The sequence below is a fragment of the Cetorhinus maximus genome, chromosome 6, assembly GCF_964194155.1.
Source record: "Cetorhinus maximus chromosome 6, sCetMax3.hap1.1, whole genome shotgun sequence".
NCBI classification, from domain to species: domain Eukaryota; kingdom Metazoa; phylum Chordata; class Chondrichthyes; order Lamniformes; family Cetorhinidae; genus Cetorhinus; species Cetorhinus maximus.
Window position 1 is genome coordinate 6,789,353 of NC_135884.1, and position 19,074 is coordinate 6,808,426.

At 48.0% G+C, this 19,074-nt stretch overlaps 1 pseudogene; it reads left to right on the top strand.

The window, feature by feature from the left end:
• Positions 1–596: 596 nt before the first annotated feature.
• LOC144681440 (large ribosomal subunit protein eL21 pseudogene) lies at positions 597–17,781 on the top strand (annotated as a pseudogene).
• The last annotated feature ends 1,293 nt before the right edge of the window (positions 17,782–19,074 follow it).

Consider the following 19,074-nt stretch of genomic DNA (forward strand, 5'->3'; position numbering starts at 1 on the left):
AAGGGAATTGGATATATACTGGAATGGGAAACAATGACGCAGTTATGGGGAAAGGGCACAGAACTGGGACTAATTGGGTAACTCTGGCACAGGCGCGATGGACTGAATAGCCTCCTCCTGCGCAGTGAGACTCTTTGACTTGATTTCATTAAAATTCTACAGCGTGACCAACCCATCCATGTAGTGGTCCAGTTCTTTCTTCTGTTACGGCCAGGATTTGCGCGGCTTCTTCCAGTCCGTAATCGTGGTGTATGCGTGCAATGTTTATGTATTTCCTTACCATCTGAGAGATCTTTCCTTAATTCAAAATAAATCCCAGCAGCCGGCCTTTTGGGTGATTTTAAAAACGATAAAGAGGATTATTTATGGTCACACACTTGTCCCGGATGTTTTGAAACACAACATCTCAATCGCTCGTCTCCCTCACACTATCACACACACGCACAAATATTAGATACAGACGGAGTTAAAGGCGTAATTATAAAATGGGAGTTTGTAACCGAGTCTTTATATCGATGCAGGCCTGATGTCTTGTTGGTTGAGTTAGTACATTAGTTGGAGTGAGGGTCTTTCAGAAAGAAAGGATTCACGCGAAGATGCAAAGCCTATTGTGGACGAATAGCCAGGAGGTGAGTTCTCAGGTAGGATTTGGAAGCTGGAACAAACAAAGCACTTTGGCTGTTTTGGAAGACTTCCAGCTACGATGGTTCAGATGTTTCCTGGTGCTTCTGAGACCTATCGCACACATGGGCCAAAAATGTTATGTTCGGCGTGCGGGAGCGCGCCCGACACTCCCGAGTGTAATATGGCGGGCGATGACATTGGGCGTGCCTCCTGACGTCATCGTGCATTCGCACGACATTTCGTTTGGCGGAGTCGTGATAATCGAATGGCCATATTAAGGCCATCAACAAGGTGATTTAGTTGAAGTTTACGTTGCCTGTCCAACCTAACAGCCGGCGGGGCAGGCGAACAGGACAAGCGGCCTTTACATTTTTTTTAGGAAACCTCACCCACGAGCAGGTGAAGCTAATACACATTCATTTCAAAATAAAGCTTTTATTTAAAATCATGCCCCATCTCGTGTGGCACAGTCACATGAGGGGACACGTTTCATTACATTCTTATTGTATTTATTAATTTTTTAAAAAAAGCGCCTCAATCTCCCTGAGACAGCTCCGTGCCTCAGGGTGATTGAAGGGCTCTTCCACGCGCATGCGTGAACTGTGCGCCAGGCCCGCTCTCCCTCCTCCCCCCACCCCCCCCCCGTACGCACGGGTAGCGCTGAGCGCTGCCGCTCGTGATCCACGCGGAGTGGGCTTCCTTCCCGATGAGGGAAATATTCTGGCCATGGATTTGCTTTGTTCAGTTTATATTATATGGCGGTTCCCGACCAGTTAATTGCAGCGACGTGACTGCAGATTTAACACTTCCGGGGTTCCAGACCACCATGATACCAAGGCCACTCGCCCTTATCTCTGTCCCAACTTGAGCTCAAATATTCTCCTCCGTTCGATATGGCACTCGGAGGCCATCAGTCCAGGGATTTCATATTCCTCAAGCTCTGGGTCAGTCCTCGCTCGAGGAGGTGTTTAACCTTCGCAGATAGCTGTGAAGTTCTCTTACTCAGGTCCCATGTTTAACTAAATATTGGTCACAGAATCGAGTACTGTCCACAGTTTAAATGTCCATAGTCACGTCTCAACAGAGCTTGTGGCCACTTTCACCAAATATAATCTTACAGTCGGTGATATCCAATATCTTCACGCTTGCTGTGAGCTTCATTCCTTCAAAGCCTTTTCGAAGTCTAAACCATTGGGTTTTTGACTTTCTGCCGATTCCCCACCTTGACCAGAGTCCCAGATTATTTCATTTCTGGCCATTCTTCCTACAATATGCTTCTGCGGCCAAATCATGAACCATTCCCGATTCATTACATACTGATTAATCGGGTAGGGCCTAGTTGGATTGGGGACCCGCTTGGAAACTATCTATAATGCTCCCGTTAACCTAACTCCTTTCTGACGCTGTGTTCTGCTCTCTCCATCTGCAAAAGTTAGAAACTCCTGCAGCCCCTCTGATCTGCATAGGCGCGTGTCCCCTTGTTAAGTTCCCTCTTGCCTGGGGGCTTAGAAATTACTTGCACTTGTATTTTCTGCATCATTTCCCTTTCCTTGGTCATGCCTGCCCTGATCTCAGCTCCTGATCCCATGCGCTCTGCTCCCTCCTGATCTCAGGAGATCTCAGGAGATCTCAGGAGATCTCTGCTCCCTCCTGATCTCAGCTCCTGATCCCATGCGCTCTGCTACCTCCTTCCTGACATTGCGATCGAAGCTGATATTGATACTGTCACCATTTCCTGTCCCTCTTTCACACATTAAAGAGCTTATGTTTAGTTGTAGAGATTCAGTTGTCTGGGTTCTATTTGGGTTGGGGGGGGCGGGGGGGTGGTGGTTGGGCTGGGGGGAGGGACAAAGGAACCATCTGCAGTGCAGCAGCAGCAGGAGTGTGAAAAAAAAACTTGTTTATAACTTCACCAGTCGCGTCGGCTGGAGGTATGCAGGGGGAGGAGGCGGTGAGGGGGTGGGGGGGAGTGAGGAGGAGGTGGTGGGGGCAGGAAGGAGGGCAGGGAGGAGGAGGTGGTGGTAGTGGGGGCGGTGAGGAGGAGGAGGCGGCGGTGGGAGGACGGGGAGGAGGAGGAGGAGGAGGGGGCAGTGGGGGGGTGGGAAGGAGGAGGGGAGGTGGTAGGGGCAGTGTGGAGGAGTGGGTGGGGAGGAGGGGAGGAGTGGGTGGGGAGGAGGAGGCGGTGAGGGGCGGAGGGAGCAGGAGGCAGTGGGGGGACGGAGGAAGGTGGTCGGAGGGGAGGAGGGAGGTGGTGGGGGAGACGGAGGAAGGCGGTGGGGGGACGGAGGAAGGTGGTGGGGGGGGGATGGAGGAAGGTGGTGGGGGGGATGGAGGAAGCTGGTGGGGGGGGGATGGAGGAAGGTGGTTGGGAGGACGGAGGAAGGTGGTGGGGGGGACGGAGGAAGGTGGTGGGGGGGACGGAGGAAGGTGGTCGGAGGGGAGGAGGGAGGTGGTGGGGGAGACGGAGGAAGGCGGTGGGGGGACGGAGGAAGGTGGTGGGGGGGATGGAGGAAGCTGGTGGGGGGGGGATGGAGGAAGGTGGTTGGGAGGACGGAGGAAGGTGGTGGGGGGGACGGAGGAAGGTGGTGGGGGGGACGGAGGAAGGTGGTGGGGGGGACGGAGGAAGGTGGTGGGGGGGACGGAGGAAGGTGGTGGGGGGGGACGGAGGAAGGTGGTGGGGGGCACCGGGAGTTTGGGAAGTTGAGGGGAATGCACCGGGAATGCACTATTGTGTCTGAGGTGAACATCTTGGCCATTTTGAAGTTATAAACAAATGGCCTTGACAACCACTTTTTTGCTGTACATTTATCAGTTATCAGTTATCTAGTTACTGAGCACCGGATAAAGCTGCCGCATCGCACAAAACCAACCACGCACGTTATATTTTATAAATAGACTTGCAAGCAGTACTGGGATGCCTAATCTAATTAAGTATAAAACATGGATAGCTCGGATATGTGCACTGCTAATGACCTTGCACATTACACAATCCTTCCTGGCGTATTAGTATAGAATCTACCTGAGCAATATGTTTATTACCGATAAGCTAGTGGGATAGCTTTTAAATTCACTGCTTTATGATTCACACAAGTCAGCGCTGCAGTGGGGAGTGAAAGGGTCTCGTCTTCAGTTTAACCATAGTCTGTCTGAGCGTTTATAATGGCCTTGTTTTATTAATGGTCCTTTGGGAGAAACTTAAGTCACATTTTTGTATCCTAATTTTAGTCTTTGCTTCTCCATAATCTAACTCTCATCTTTGCAACAATTTTGATCCCAAGGGGAGTACAGTGAAGTACTGACCCTTCACAACCACCATTTGAGAGAAAGATTGTGCACTTAAATAGTGCATTAGACATCCTCAGGGTCTCTTTCAAAGCAACGCAGAGTTTGCCAGTGGTGATTTTTGTCCAGTGTGGGTTTCTTCCTCCTTTTTAGTTGACTAACACAACACCAGCAATGCAAAAGGCAAAGCTTGCACTTCTATAGCACCTTTCACCACTCCAGGTTGTCCCAAAGTGCTTTACCCAACCAAAGAAGCACTTATTGAAGTGCAGCCACTGTGGGGATTGCAGGAAAGATGTACGTTGTTCCTGACCACGAACCAAGAAACAATCCTGCACTCCTCATTTATGGTTGAGGCTGGCTAACGCTAATGGTGGTTAATGGGGCTGCTCCCTCATAGATCTCCTTTCTGAGGCACGCTATTGATTTTCAAAGAGTTGTTGTTAGAGAGAAGCTGGTGGACTTGATTTTCTAATGAGGGTCAATGGGACAATTTCCTTTCCACTGAAGCAGCTAGCGTAGGCAGATGGGTGGGAAGGTTTGTGTGTCACATTTGCTACGCTTTCTTCAAGATGCTCTGCATCCTCGCAACGTTCTGCTCCTCCTGTTCTATTTGGGAAATATGGCAAAGGTCGGCCTGTGTGCTAAATGGAATGGAATACCATGAACATTGCATTCAGAAGTAAGATCTTGCATTTATTTAGCACCTTTCACCTTGGCCCCTTTACAGCCAGTTACATTGGTGGGAGATGATGGTGTAGTGGTAATGTCGCTGGACTAGTGATCTAGAGGCCTAGGCTAATTCTCTGGGGACATGGGTTCAAATCCTGCCACTGTAAATTCAAATTTAAATTCAATTAATAAATCTGGAATTGAAAGCTAGTCTCAGTAATGGTGACCAGGTCTGTTATTGATTGTTCACTAATTCCCTTAAGGGGAGAAACCTGCTATCCTTACCTGGTCTGGCCTACATGTGACTCCCAGATGTGGTTGATTCTTAATGGCCTAGCATTTAGGGGATTGGCAACAAATCTGGCCTTGCCACCCACCCATGTCCCATGAAAGGATTGAAAAAAGTACTTTCTGAATTGTGATTAGTGTTGTAATGTAGTGCTGCAGTCCATTAGCACATAGCAAGCTCCCACAAACGGTTAAGTGACAAGATAATTTGTTGTAATTCTGTTGGTTGAGGGATAAATATCGGCCAAGACACCAGAGAAGAATGCCCCTGCTCTTCTTCAAGATAGTGTCATGAGGTTGTTTGCATCCTCCTGAGAAGGCAGACAGGGCTTGGATAATGTCTCAACCAAAAGACAGCAGTGCAGCTCTCCCTCAGTATTGCACTGGAACACGGCTTAAGCAATCTCTTGACTCAAACGGCAAGAGTGTGACCTTGCTGAGCCATGGCTGACAACATTGGAAAAGACCACCTGGACAGTCAGGACGTTTTGTAAAAAGGAAACCAAACTAAACATTGTCTCAAAATCAAAAGAAAAATCTCTGTTGACACTCACTGCTGAGGCTGATTCCTGAGGGGCAGTCATATTGGATGATACTCCGGGACACTGTGCACTTAGACCCGCACTCCAACATGAGTCATCACCTGCATGGTCAATGCTGAAGATTTTGGTGCGGGGGGAGGGACAAGCATATAATTCTACCCCACTCTGTGCACATTGTTAATTGTATAGTAATTGAGTATTTAATTTTATGTAGGCGGTGGGCATTAACTGGGGATTCACTTGTGCTCCTGTACATAGGAGCAGACTGACACTGTGGTTGTTGGGTTGGGAGGTGCCCGTTTGGAATTTGGATCTCTGTAGATAAGAGCGTACAAAGTGCGTAACAATTCGGTTTAAGTTTCCTTTGCCTGGTTTCTGGAATGGAACGCACGTGACTGGTGCAAAACATTAAAGTGAAATTTTGTAACTCTAGCCATTCAGTTCCTTTGCTGCAGGTTTTGATTAGCTTTCCAAATTTTAATTGAGGAAGTAACATCAAAACAATAGATCAGTGAAAGGGGTTGTGGCCTATGTTGATGCTTCATTTAACAACAAAAAATTATACGCAGCTACCCAAAAGCTCAACTATTCATACATCAGCTCCCCGTGAAATGTGTGGTAACTACCTCCAGGGAGGAGGTTAATACTGTGACTTAATTCAGTCCTTGGGTGGAATCGAGCCAGATTTGCGCACAGTGCGGTAGTGGGCGGGATAAAGGGCGTTTTACCCGCCGGCCGCAATGGCGGGTTTTCGTAGCGTATCATCCCATTCCCACCTCATTAATTATGCAGTCACGAGGAAACACGGCGTCTCGCTGGCGGGCAGCCTCGGGTTTGCCTGCCACTCTGTTACCTCGCTGTTTCCTCACGCAAGGCGCCGTATTTAAACCCTAGCTGCGCGCCCGCCCTTCTCAATCCTTGCAGCCCAGGAAGGTCCCGGCGAAGACGTGGCCCCAAAAGCAGTGCAGGCCCTGATTCAGTGACGCATCCCTGGGATGCCTTCTGGACACCGTGGAGGCCCACCGCGTTGTCCTCTACCCCCAGCTCTGGCCGCAGGAGGTCATCAGTGTCACCACTCCAGCTTGGGAGGTGCTGGCAGAGATGGTCAGTGCCAATGATGCACACACTAGGTCGGCCATCCAGTGCAGAAAACAGATGACTGATCTCATCCTGACAAGGTATGGCCAGGGTAAGGCAACCATCTCATCACCCTAAACTCACACACTCACAAGGCCATCACACATTCACTGGTATCTCACTCACTGCCAGCTCAAGGGACATCACCACCCATTCTCATACACACACCCTCACATGTCCATCCAGCCTCATCTCCTCTGGAGACTGCTTCCACAGCCCTCACCATCTTGAGGCCGCTTGCACAGATCTACATGTGCCCCCCCCCACACACACACCCTGAGATACACCCTACCCCAGTACAACTCTCATCCTGCAGCCTCTTCCCTTGTCTGAGGCCACTTCTCCCCCCTTCCCCAAGCAAGCACTAGCCCTGTAACTGTTAAAACGCCATCCCCGCCTTACGGCTGGTCTGGTCGGTAGAGACCGGCCTATGAGCCCCCATAAAAGTGATGTGGTACTGCCTGTGAAGCCTGGGGCTAATGACAGTGAGTGCTGCCCAAGAAAAGTCGGCAAATAAACCTTGAAGCCCCAAGCAAAGCGCAGCTCACCAGGTGCACGCCGCTTATGCATAGTTGTGAAACACGTTGGCGTGATTGCACACCGATGTGCCAGATGATCCAGCGTGGAGGGGTGATCATGGCTTACAATTAGATACAGGCGTATTGAAATGAGGATCCCAGTGTCCGGCGGTGGGAGACGCAGCCCACTATTGACGGGCAGAGCAGACGATCGTCAAACTGGTTTCACAATGGTGTAAAACTGATTTTTGGCCTTCTAGCCATATTGTCCGCTCACGCCCACCATGACGCCCGACGTCAATGGGGGGGCGGGAAATTCTGGCCCTTGTTTTACACTTCACACTTGCATCAAATGGTGCTTTAGATCAGGTGCAGCCTAAGGACTGGTGGCAAGAACGAAAGCAAGAGACAGACTTGTATTCCTACTATGACTTGACTCAAGTATCACAAAGTGTTTCCCGCACCAAGTTATCCTCAATCCCATGGGATTGCCTGTGAAGGAGGATGTTTTTCTTCCACTTTGGCTTGATAGGTTCTTTTTAAGGCTGAGTTGGATAGATTCTTGATTGACAAGGGTGTCAAAGGTGATAGGAGGCAGACAGCAGGGCAGAGTTGAGGTCACTGTCAGATTGGCCTTGATCATATCAAATGGAAGAGCACGCTCGAGGGGCTGAATGGCCTACTCCTGCTCCTAGTTCATATGTATATCTGTACATATGTATGTTAATTGTGAAGTGGCTGAAAGTCCAATGTGTGATCTGCAGACTCTGCCACATGTTGTGCAGGTGGTGCTTGAAGGGTTGGGTAGGTGGGTAGTTTGGAGATTTGCGCACTCTCTCTGAGGCCTTGACTTCACCTCTGCACATTCCGGTAAAGTCTCTTGATGTGTTCAGTGCCTTCCCAAAGGAGCCTTCTCCCATTGGCTGTTCACAAGCAAGGGTCTCCCATGAGTTAGCTGCAGATTTCCTATATCTAATTATGAGCTGCTGCACAACAACAACAACTCTTAATGTTGTGAAATGTTCCAAGTCACATCGCTGGAATATAAACAGAAAATGTTTGACACTAAGTCTCATAAACTAAGCTCTGCAGTCCTGCCACATCCAGTCGTGAACGGTGGTGGACAATTAAACAACTCGCTGGAGGAGGAGTCTCCACAAATATCCCCATCCTCAATGATGGGGGAGTCCAGTGCATCAGCCGGAACTGCTGAGTGGATGATCCATCTCGACCTGCTCCTGAGGTTCACCGCATCTCAGATGTCAGTCTTCAGCCAATTCGATTCACTCCATGGGATACCAAGAAATGGCTGAAGGTACTGGATACTGCAAAGGCACTTTACAGCCTTCTGGACTCAACATTGAGTTCAACAACTTCAGACCATGAACACTGTCCACCATTTTGATCTTTTTCCCTGCAATGCCCAGTCTGCATCTTCTTCTCATGTTCTTGCTTTCAGACAGCTCTGACCCTTTCTCTGCTATTTACACATTCTGCTATTTTGCTTTCAGATAGTGCTGACCTTTATTCCGCTATTAACACCTACTCTGGACCAAAGCTTCAGCCTTTAATACTATCGTTATCACTTCCTTTGTCTCAGAACCTCTTTGTCATTTAATCTCTCCTGCCCTCTAACCTATCCCTGACCTTCTATTTTGCTCCCCCTGTCTCTCCCCACTTTTTCAACAGCATAGAGCCCATCACCTTTGTATCTCTCTCTCCAGTTCCAAAGAAAAGTCATATTGCACTCACAATGTTAACTCTGCTTCTCTCTCCACAGCTGCTTGCAAACCTGCTAAATTTTGCAGCATTTTCTGTTTTTATTTCAGATTTCCAGCATTCACAATGTTTTGCTTTTATTTTAGATCAGATCCAAGCTCTGCAGTCCTGCCACATCCAGTCCTGAATGGCGATAGACAATTACAAAAACGAATAGGAGGAGGAGGCTCCATAAATATCCCCCTCCTCAATGATGGGGGAGCCCAGCACATCAGTGCAAGAGATAAGGCTGAAGCATTTGCAACAATCTTCAACCAGAAGTGCCGAGTGGGTGATCCATCTCGGCCTCCTCCGGAGGTCCCCTGCATCACGGGTGCCAGTCTTTGGCCAATTTGATTCACTCCACGTGATATCAAGAAATGGCTGAAGGCACTGGATACCGCAAAGGCTATGTGCCCTGACAATATTCTGGCAATAGTGCTGAAGCCTTGTGCTCCTGAACCAGCAGCGCCACTCAAGCCTCAACCACGTCTTGGGGCAGAGAGTTCCAGATTTCCACTACCCTTTGAGTGAAGAAGCGCTTCCTGACTTCACCCCTAAATGGCCTCAGCCCCAGTTTTAAGATTAAGCCCCCTTTGTACTGGACTCTCCCAGCAGAGGTAGTGTAGAGAGAAAATATCGATATCTTTGATCATCTTAAACCCTTCAGTTACATCACCCCCTTAATCTTCAATGCTCGAGGGAATACACATGTGGCCAATGCAACCTGTACTCATAACTTAACACCTCTAGCCCGGGCATCATTCTGACAGATCTGTGCAGTACCCTCTCCAAGGGCAATATATCCTTCCTGAGGTACAGTGGCCAGAAAGGAGCTCAACTGTACACCAGCTATAGAACTCCATCATTTCAAACTTTATTACATTAATAAAACAAATCCCAGCGTATTTCATAATAATTAACTGCTAATGAAGAGTGATTCAGAAGTTTATATGCAAATACTCAGTTGACATTCTGAAAGCTTTTGATCCACTCCATCACCAATTTTAAATTGATTTGCACCTTGTGATTAGCTTTTAATTCAGGCGCTGCTGCTAATTATTCTTGGCCCATAGAAGACGTGCCTGCTGTATGAATGCAGCAGAAGCAGCAACTGTGCAGCTCCTCAGGCTGGTGCGAGGGGTTAAGCTGCTCTCAATTGGGCGTTGCATTCAATTAGGCACATCTGAAGGAATTGGCAGTAACCAGGGTCTGAGCGACCATTGTCGCGCCGTTCACTGATCCAACAGGCTCCTGGGGTTTTGGACATCTTGAGCAAGTATTGCCATCCATCTGGCTCTTAAATGTCTTCCTGTCCAATCTGTTGATGTCACGTTAGTGTCATGCTCTGAAGAAGTCATACGAGCTTGAAATGTTAACTCTGTTTCTCTCTCCACGGATGCTGCCAGATCCAGTGAGTTTTTCCAGCATTTTCTGTTTTTAATTTTGCTTTTAATATTACGTTGATGTCATGTCTCAGCTTCTGGGTGATTAGGGAGTGTGATGGATTGGAACAGGACAGTTCTCTCAGTGTTCACCCGAAGAGAGGAGAATACAACTTCAGTAGCCAATTTCCTTTTGTGTGCAAGTTTAAGGAACATTAGGAACAGGGTGTAGGCCATTCAGCCCTTCTAGAGCCTACTCTGCCATTCAATTAGGTCATGGGTCCAATTACCTGCTGTTGCCCCATATCGCTTGATGCGCTTGTCCAACAAAAATCGATCAATCTCAGTTTTGAAAGCTTCAATTGTCCCCAGTATCCAAAACCTTATGAAAGAAAGGGAGTTTCAATTTTGTATTATCCTTCATTCATGAGAATGGTTCCAGGGATGAGGAAATTCAGTTAGGAAGATGGATTGGAAGATGTTAGGACTGTTTTCCTTAGAGAAAAGAAGGCTGAGAGGAGATCTGATAGAGGTATTCAAAATCATGAGTGGTCTTGACAGAATAGATTGGGAGAAACTGTTCCCACTCGTGAAAGGATTGAGAACGAGAGGGCACAGATTTAAAGTAATTAGTAAAAGAAGCAAAAAAGTGATATGAGGAAAAACTTTTTCACGCAGCGAGTGGTTAGGGTTTGGAATGCACTGCCTGAGAGTGTGGGGGAGGCAGGTACGAGTGAAGCATTCAGAAGGGAATTAGACTGTTACCTGAAAAGGAAGAATGTGCAGGGTTACGGGGAGAAGGCAGGAGAATGGCACTAAGTGAGTTGCTGTTTCGGAGAGCAGATGCAGACACAATGGGCCGAATGGCCTCCTTCTGCACTGTAACAATTCTGCTATAGTCCATGTGAAAATACACCTCCGGATTTCGGTCCTCAATGTCCAATCTTTAATTTTAAGATGATACCTGCTTTGTTCCTGATTTCTTTTATCCTAGGCTGATCATCCAAGTGGCGCACACACCATGTGTGAGCATACAACAACATCTTGGATTTACATGGCATCATCAAGAGAGTAAAATAGCCCAAGACATTTCACAGAAGCACATTCAGACAGATATTGAGCCCAAGCAATAGAGGAGATGATAGTATAGGTAACTAAAAGGTTGATGAGAGAATTAGGCTCAAGGACTAAAAAGGAAGAGAGGGTGGTGGGGAGGTGGAGAAGTTTATGGAGGGAATTCCAGAGCTTGTGAACTCAGGCTATTCAGCCCATCATACCTATGCCAGCCTGAAAGAGCTAGCCTATTAGACCCACACCCCTACCCTTTCCATCATAACTATGTAAATTTTTCCTTTTCCAGTATTTGTTCAATTTGCAATGAAAGTTACTATTGAATCTGCTTCCACCGCCCTTTCAAGTACTGCATTCCAGATCGTAACAACTTGCTGAGTTTTTGACGAAACCCAGTGTTTTAGTGCAGAGGCACTGCACTGCGCTGGTGACAGCTGGTGACAGAATTCACTTGTCTCGTATTGTTGGTGGATCCTTCGATCGAAGAAGGTGCCACAGGTTGGTGGGTTGGGGATCTGGTTTTCCCCATTTCGCTTGAGTCCCTGATCTCAGTCGCACTGTTACAGGAATGGGTCGAGTGATCTCAGTCACATTGTTACAGGAATGGGTTGTGATCTCAGTCACACTGTTACAGGAATGGGTTGAGTGATCTCAGTCTCACTGTTACAGGAATGGGTTGTGATCTCAGTCACACTGTTACAGGAATGGGTCGAGTGATCTCAGTCACACTGTTACAGGAATGGGTTGTGATCTCAGTCACACTGTTACAGGAATGGGTCGAGTGATCTCAGTCACACTGTTACAGGAATGGGTCGAGTGATCTCAGTCACACTGTTACAGGAATGGGTCGAGTGATCTCAGTCACACTGTTACAGGAATGGGTCGAGTGATCTCAGTCGCACTGTTACAGGAATGGGTCGAGTGATCTCAGTCGCACTGTTACAGGAATGGGTCGAGTGATCTCAGTCATACTGTTACAGGAATGGGTTGTGATCTCAGTCTCACTGTTACAGGAATGGGTCGAGTGATCTCAGTCACATTGTTACAGGAATGGGTTGTGATCTCAGTCACACTGTTACAGGAATGGGTTGAGTGATCTCAGTCACACTGTTACAGGAATGGGTCGAGTGATCTCAGTCACATTGTTACAGGAATGGGTTGTGATCTCAGTCACACTGTTACAGGAATGGGTCGAGTGATCTCAGTCACACTGTTACAGGAATGGGTCGAGTGATCTCAGTCACACTGTTACAGGAATGGGTTGTGATCTCAGTCACACTGTTACAGGAATGGGTTGTGATCTCAGTCACACTGTTACAGGAATGGGTCGAGTGATCTCAGTCACACTGTTACAGGAATGGGTTGTGATCTCAGTCACACTGTTACAGGAATGGGTCGAGTGATCTCAGTCACACTGTTACAGGAATGGGTCGAGTGATCTCAGTCACACTGTTACAGGAATGGGTCGAGTGATCTCAGTCACACTGTTACAGGAATGGGTCGAGTGATCTCAGTCACACTGTTACAGGAATGGGTCGAGTGATCTCAGTCACACTGTTACAGGAATGGGTCGAGTGATCTCAGTCACACTGTTACAGGAATGGGTCGAGTGATCTCAGTCACACTGTTACAGGAATGGGTCGAGTGATCTCAGTCATACTGTTACAGGAATGGGTCGAGTGATCTCAGTCACACTGTTACAGGAATGGGTTGTGATCTCAGTCACACTGTTACAGGAATGGGTCGAGTGATCTCAGTCACACTGTTACAGGAATGGGTCGAGTGATCTCAGTCACACTGTTACAGGAATGGGTCGAGTGATCTCAGTCACACTGTTACAGGAATGGGTCGAGTGATCTCAGTCACACTGTTACAGGAATGGGTCGAGTGATCTCAGTCACACTGTTACAGGAATGGGTCGAGTGATCTCAGTCACACTGTTACAGGAATGGGTCGAGTGATCTCAGTCACACTGTTACAGGAATGGGTCGAGTGATCTCAGTCACACTGTTACAGGAATGGGTCGAGTGATCTCAGTCACACTGTTACAGGAATGGGTCGAGTGATCTCAGTCACACTGTTACAGGAATGGGTCGAGTGATCTCAGTCACACTGTTACAGGAATGGGTCGAGTGATCTCAGTCACACTGTTACAGGAATTGGTCGAGTGATCTCAGTCACACTGTTACAGGAATGGGTCGAGTGATCTCAGTCACACTGTTACAGGAATGGGTTGTGATCTCAGTCACACTGTTACAGGAATGGGTCGAGTGATCTCAGTCACACTGTTACAGGAATGGGTTGTGATCTCAGTCACACTGTTACAGGAATGGGTCGAGTGATCTCAGTCACACTGTTACAGGAATGGGTCGAGTGATCTCAGTCACACTGTTACAGGAATGGGTCGAGTGATCTCAGTCACACTGTTACAGGAATGGGTCGAGTGATCTCAGTCACACTGTTACAGGAATGGGTCGAGTGATCTCAGTCACACTGTTACAGGAATGGGTCGAGTGATCTCAGTCACACTGTTACAGGAATGGGTCGAGTGATCTCAGTCACACTGTTACAGGAATGGGTCGAGTGATCTCAGTCATACTGTTACAGGAATGGGTCGAGTGATCTCAGTCACACTGTTACAGGAATGGGTTGTGATCTCAGTCACACTGTTACAGGAATGGGTCGAGTGATCTCAGTCACACTGTTACAGGAATGGGTCGAGTGATCTCAGTCACACTGTTACAGGAATGGGTCGAGTGATCTCAGTCACACTGTTACAGGAATGGGTCGAGTGATCTCAGTCACACTGTTACAGGAATGGGTCGAGTGATCTCAGTCACACTGTTACAGGAATGGGTCGAGTGATCTCAGTCACACTGTTACAGGAATGGGTCGAGTGATCTCAGTCACACTGTTACAGGAATGGGTCGAGTGATCTCAGTCGCACTGTTACAGGAATGGGTCGAGTGATCTCAGTCACACTGTTACAGGAATGGGTCGAGTGATCTCAGTCACACTGTTACAGGAATGGGTCGAGTGATCTCAGTCACACTGTTACAGGAATGGGTCGAGTGATCTCAGTCACACTGTTACAGGAATGGGTCGAGTGATCTCAGTCACACTGTTACAGGAATGGGTCGAGTGATCTCAGTCACACTGTTACAGCAATGGGTCGAGTGATCTCAGTCACACTGTTACAGGAATGGGTCGAGTGATCTCAGTCACATTGTTACAGGAATGGGTTGAGTGATCTCAGTCACACTGTTACAGGAATGGGTCGAGTGATCTCAGTCACACTGTTACAGGAATGGGTCGAGTGATCTCAGTCACACTGTTACAGGAATGGGTCGAGTGATCTCAGTCACATTGTTACAGGAATGGGTCGAGTGATCTCAGTCACACTGTTACAGGAATGGGTCGAGTGATCTCAGTCGCACTGTTACAGGAATGTGTCGAGTGATCTCAGTCACACTGTTACAGGAATGGGTCGAGTGATCTCAGTCACACTGTTACAGGAATGGGTCGAGTGATCTCAGTCACATTGTTACAGGAATGGGTCGAGTGATCTCAGTCACACTGTTACAGGAAAGGGTCGAGTGATCTCAGTCACACTGTTACAGGAATGGGTCGAGTGATCTCAGTCACACTGTTACAGGAATGGGTCGAGTGATCTCAGTCACACTGTTACAGGAATAGGTCGAGTGATCTCAGTCACACTGTTACAGGAATGGGTCGAGTGATCTCAGTCACACTGTTACAGGAATGGGTCGAGTGATCTCAGTCACACTGTTACAGGAATGGGTTGTGATCTCAGTCACACTGTTACAGGAATGGGTCGAGTGATCTCAGTCACACTGTTACAGGAATGGGTCGAGTGATCTCAGTCACACTGTTACAGGAATGGGTCGAGTGATCTCAGTCACACTGTTACAGGAATGGGTCGAGTGATCTCAGTCACACTGTTACAGGAATGGGTCGAGTGATCTCAGTCACACTGTTACAGGAATGGGTCGAGTGATCTCAGTCACACTGTTACAGGAATGGGTCGAGTGATCTCAGTCACACTGTTACAGGAATGGGTCGAGTGATCTCAGTCACACTGTTACAGGAATGGGTCGAGTGATCTCAGTCACACTGTTACAGGAATGGGTCGAGTGATCTCAGTCACACTGTTACAGGAATGGGTCGAGTGATCTCAGTCGCACTGTTACAGGAATGGGTCGAGTGATCTCAGTCGCACTGTTACAGGAATGGGTCGAGTGATCTCAGTCGCACTGTTACAGGAATGGGTCGAGTGATCTCAGTCGCACTGTTACAGGAATGGGTCGAGTGATCTCAGTGACACTGTTACAGGAATGGGTCGAGTGATCTCAGTCACATTGTTACAGGAATGGGTCGAGTGATCTCAGTCACACTGTTACAGGAATGGGTCGAGTGATCTCAGTCACACTGTTACAGGAATGGGTCGAGTGATCTCAGTCACACTGTTACAGGAATGGGTCGAGTGATCTCAGTCACACTGTTACAGGAATGGGTCGAGTGATCTCAGTCACACTGTTACAGGAATGGGTCGAGTGATCTCAGTCACACTGTTACAGGAATGGGTTGTGATCTCAGTCACACTGTTACAGGAATGGGTTGTGATCTCAGTCACACTGTTACAGGAATGGGTCGAGTGATCTCAGTCACACTGTTACAGGAATGGGTCGAGTGATCTCAGTCACACTGTTACAGGAATGGGTCGAGTGATCCCAGTCACACTGTTACAGGAATGGGTCGAGTGATCTCAGTCACACTGTTACAGGAATGGGTCGAGTGATCTCAGTCACACTGTTACAGGAATGGGTCGGGTGATCTCAGTCACACTGTTACAGGAATGGGTCGGGTGATCTCAGTCACACTGTTACAGGAATGGGTCGGGTGATCTCAGTCACACTGTTACAGGAATGGGTCGAGTGATCTCAGTCACACTGTTACAGGAATGGGTCGAGTGATCTCAGTCACACTGTTACAGGAATGGGTCGAGTGATCTCAGTCACACTGTTACAGGAATGGGTCGAGTGATCTCAGTCACACTGTTACAGGAATGGGTCGAGTGATCTCAGTCACACTGTTACAGGAATGGGTCGAGTGATCTCAGTCACACTGTTACAGGAATGGGTCGAGTGATCTCAGTCACACTGTTACAGGAATGGGTCGAGTGATCTCAGTCACACTGTTACAGGAATGGGTCGAGTGATCTCAGTCACACTGTTACAGGAATGGGTCGAGTGATCTCAGTCACACTGTTACAGGAATGGGTCGAGTGATCTCAGTCACACTGTTACAGGAATGGGTCGAGTGATCTCAGTCACACTGTTACAGGAATGGGTCGAGTGATCTCAGTCACACTGTTACAGGAATGGGTCGAGTGATCTCAGTCACACTGTTACAGGAATGGGTCGAGTGATCTCAGTCACACTGTTACAGGAATGGGTCGAGTGATCTCAATCACACTGTTACAGGAATGGGTCGAGTGATCTCAGTCACACTGTTACAGGAATGGGTCGAGTGATCTCAGTCACACTGTTACAGGAAAGGGTCGAGTGATCTCAGTCACATTGCTATGGGGAAGAGCTGAGCAGCAGCAACAAGAACTTGCATTTGTATTGCCCATAATTCATAGGAGCAATTATAGACAGAGACACGGAAAAAGCAAAGAATTGACATTGGGCTGAATATTACTGGGGGGGGTGAATATTGCACCCTCTTTGTCTCCCCCCACCCCAAGCATCCCAACCCCACCCTCCCCATCCCACCAGAAGCAAAGGCAGGGTGGAGCGAACCCACAGCCACAATGCGCTGCGGGTGGGCTAAACAAGGGCCAAGTGGTACTTCTGCCCCTCACTGGAGAGGAAGTCCCTCCCTTGGGAGCTGCCGGCCAATCAGATTGGCTGACAGCTCCATCAGTCCTGGCTGCGCCAAGATCACACTCGCTTTCCGCCGAGCTCCACCATCTTGCGGTAAAGGTTCAAGGTGATGAACACCCAGGGGTAAGAGGAGGGCGGGGGGACCCTCAATATATGTTTGCAAGGCCCTTCTGGAAACATGGGCCTGTTCCTCTTTCTACTTATTTGCATATCGAGAAGAAAGGCGAGATTGCTGACATTAAGGGCGCGGGCACTGTACAGAAGGGTATGCCCCACAGATGTTACCATGGCAAGACTGGAAGAATTTATAATGTTGCGCAGCATGCTGCAGTTATTATTACCAGTGAACAAGTCAAGGGCAAGTTCCTTGCCAAAAGAATCAGTGTGCGTATTGAGCACATCAAGCATTGAAAATGCAGGGGCGGCTTTCTGAAAGCGAATGAAGAGGCACAGAGAGAGCAGCTAAGGAGAAGGGACCTGTGTTGAGCTGAAATGCCAGCCTTCTGAACCCAGGAAGGCACACTTTGTATGAACCAAGGCAAACAAGCCACAGTTGCTGGAATCAACTCTGTATGAGTTCATGGCATCATTTTGATACCAAATCAAATAAGTTTCCTGTGTCAGGTTTGCTAGTGCCTTTGGGAGGAGTTTAAACTAATTCGGCGGGGGGAAGGGGACACAGAATGTTAGCAGAATAGGGACACGTCATAATACAGTAAAACAATCAAGTCAGAGGGAGTACAGCTGCATTAAGTTTCAAGGGAGTAAGGCAAGGCTAGATGGCCTCTACTTTAATGCCAGGAGTATTACAGGTAAAACGGATGAGTTAAGGGTGAGGATTGACACGTGGAATTGTGATATAGTAGCCATCACTGAGACGTGGTTGAGGGAGGGGCAGGATTGGCAGCTCAACATTCTGGGATGTAGAATCTTCAGGCGAGACAGGGGCGGGGGTAAAAGAGGAGGAGGCATTGTATTATTAGTTAAGGAGTCAGTTACTGCAGTAAGGAGAGATGATATCTTGGAGGGGGCATCGAATGAAGCTTTTTGGGTAGAGTTTAGGAATAAAAAAGGGGCAGCCACATTGTTAGGTGCTTATTATAGACCCCCAGATAGTCAGCAGGAAACTGAGGAGTAAATATGTGCACAATTTGCGGAGGTCTGTAAAAACAATAACAATAGGGTAATTATATTAGGTGATTTCAACTTTCCCAACATTAATTGGGATAGACATAGTGTTAGGGGCTTGGATGGAGTAGATTTCTTGAAATGTGTACAGGAGAACTTTTTAGGTCACTATGAGGGTCACACAAGGGACGGCGCAGTGCTGGACCTAATTCTGGGGAATGAAGGCGGACAGGTGGCTGAGGTGATGGTGGGGGAGCATTTTAGTGATAGCGACCACAACATGGTACAGTTCAAGTTTATTATGTACAAAGAAATAGACAAGTTGCAAAAAATTGTTTTGGATTGGGGGAGAGTAGATTTTAGTAAAATAAGGCAGGATCTGGCCAAGGTAGACTGGGAACAGCTACTTGTGGGGAAATCTACAGAGGAGCAGTTGGGGATGGCTCTGGCTGGTAAAAGTAGGGAAAATCCCAAGATATTCTATAAATATATCAATGGGAAGAGGATAACCAGGGAAAGAGTAGGGCCCATAAGGGACCAAGGGGGCAATCTATGGGTGGAGCCAGAGGACATCGGTAGAGTGTTGAATGTATACTTCACATCCATCTTCACCCAAGAGAATGAGAATGAAGGTATGGAACACAGGGAGAGAGACTGCGAGGTTCTTAAGCAAATTGATATAGGGAGTGACAAGGTATTGGAGGTGTTGGCAGGCTTAAAAGTGGACAGATCTCCAGGTCTGGATGATTTGTATCCCAGA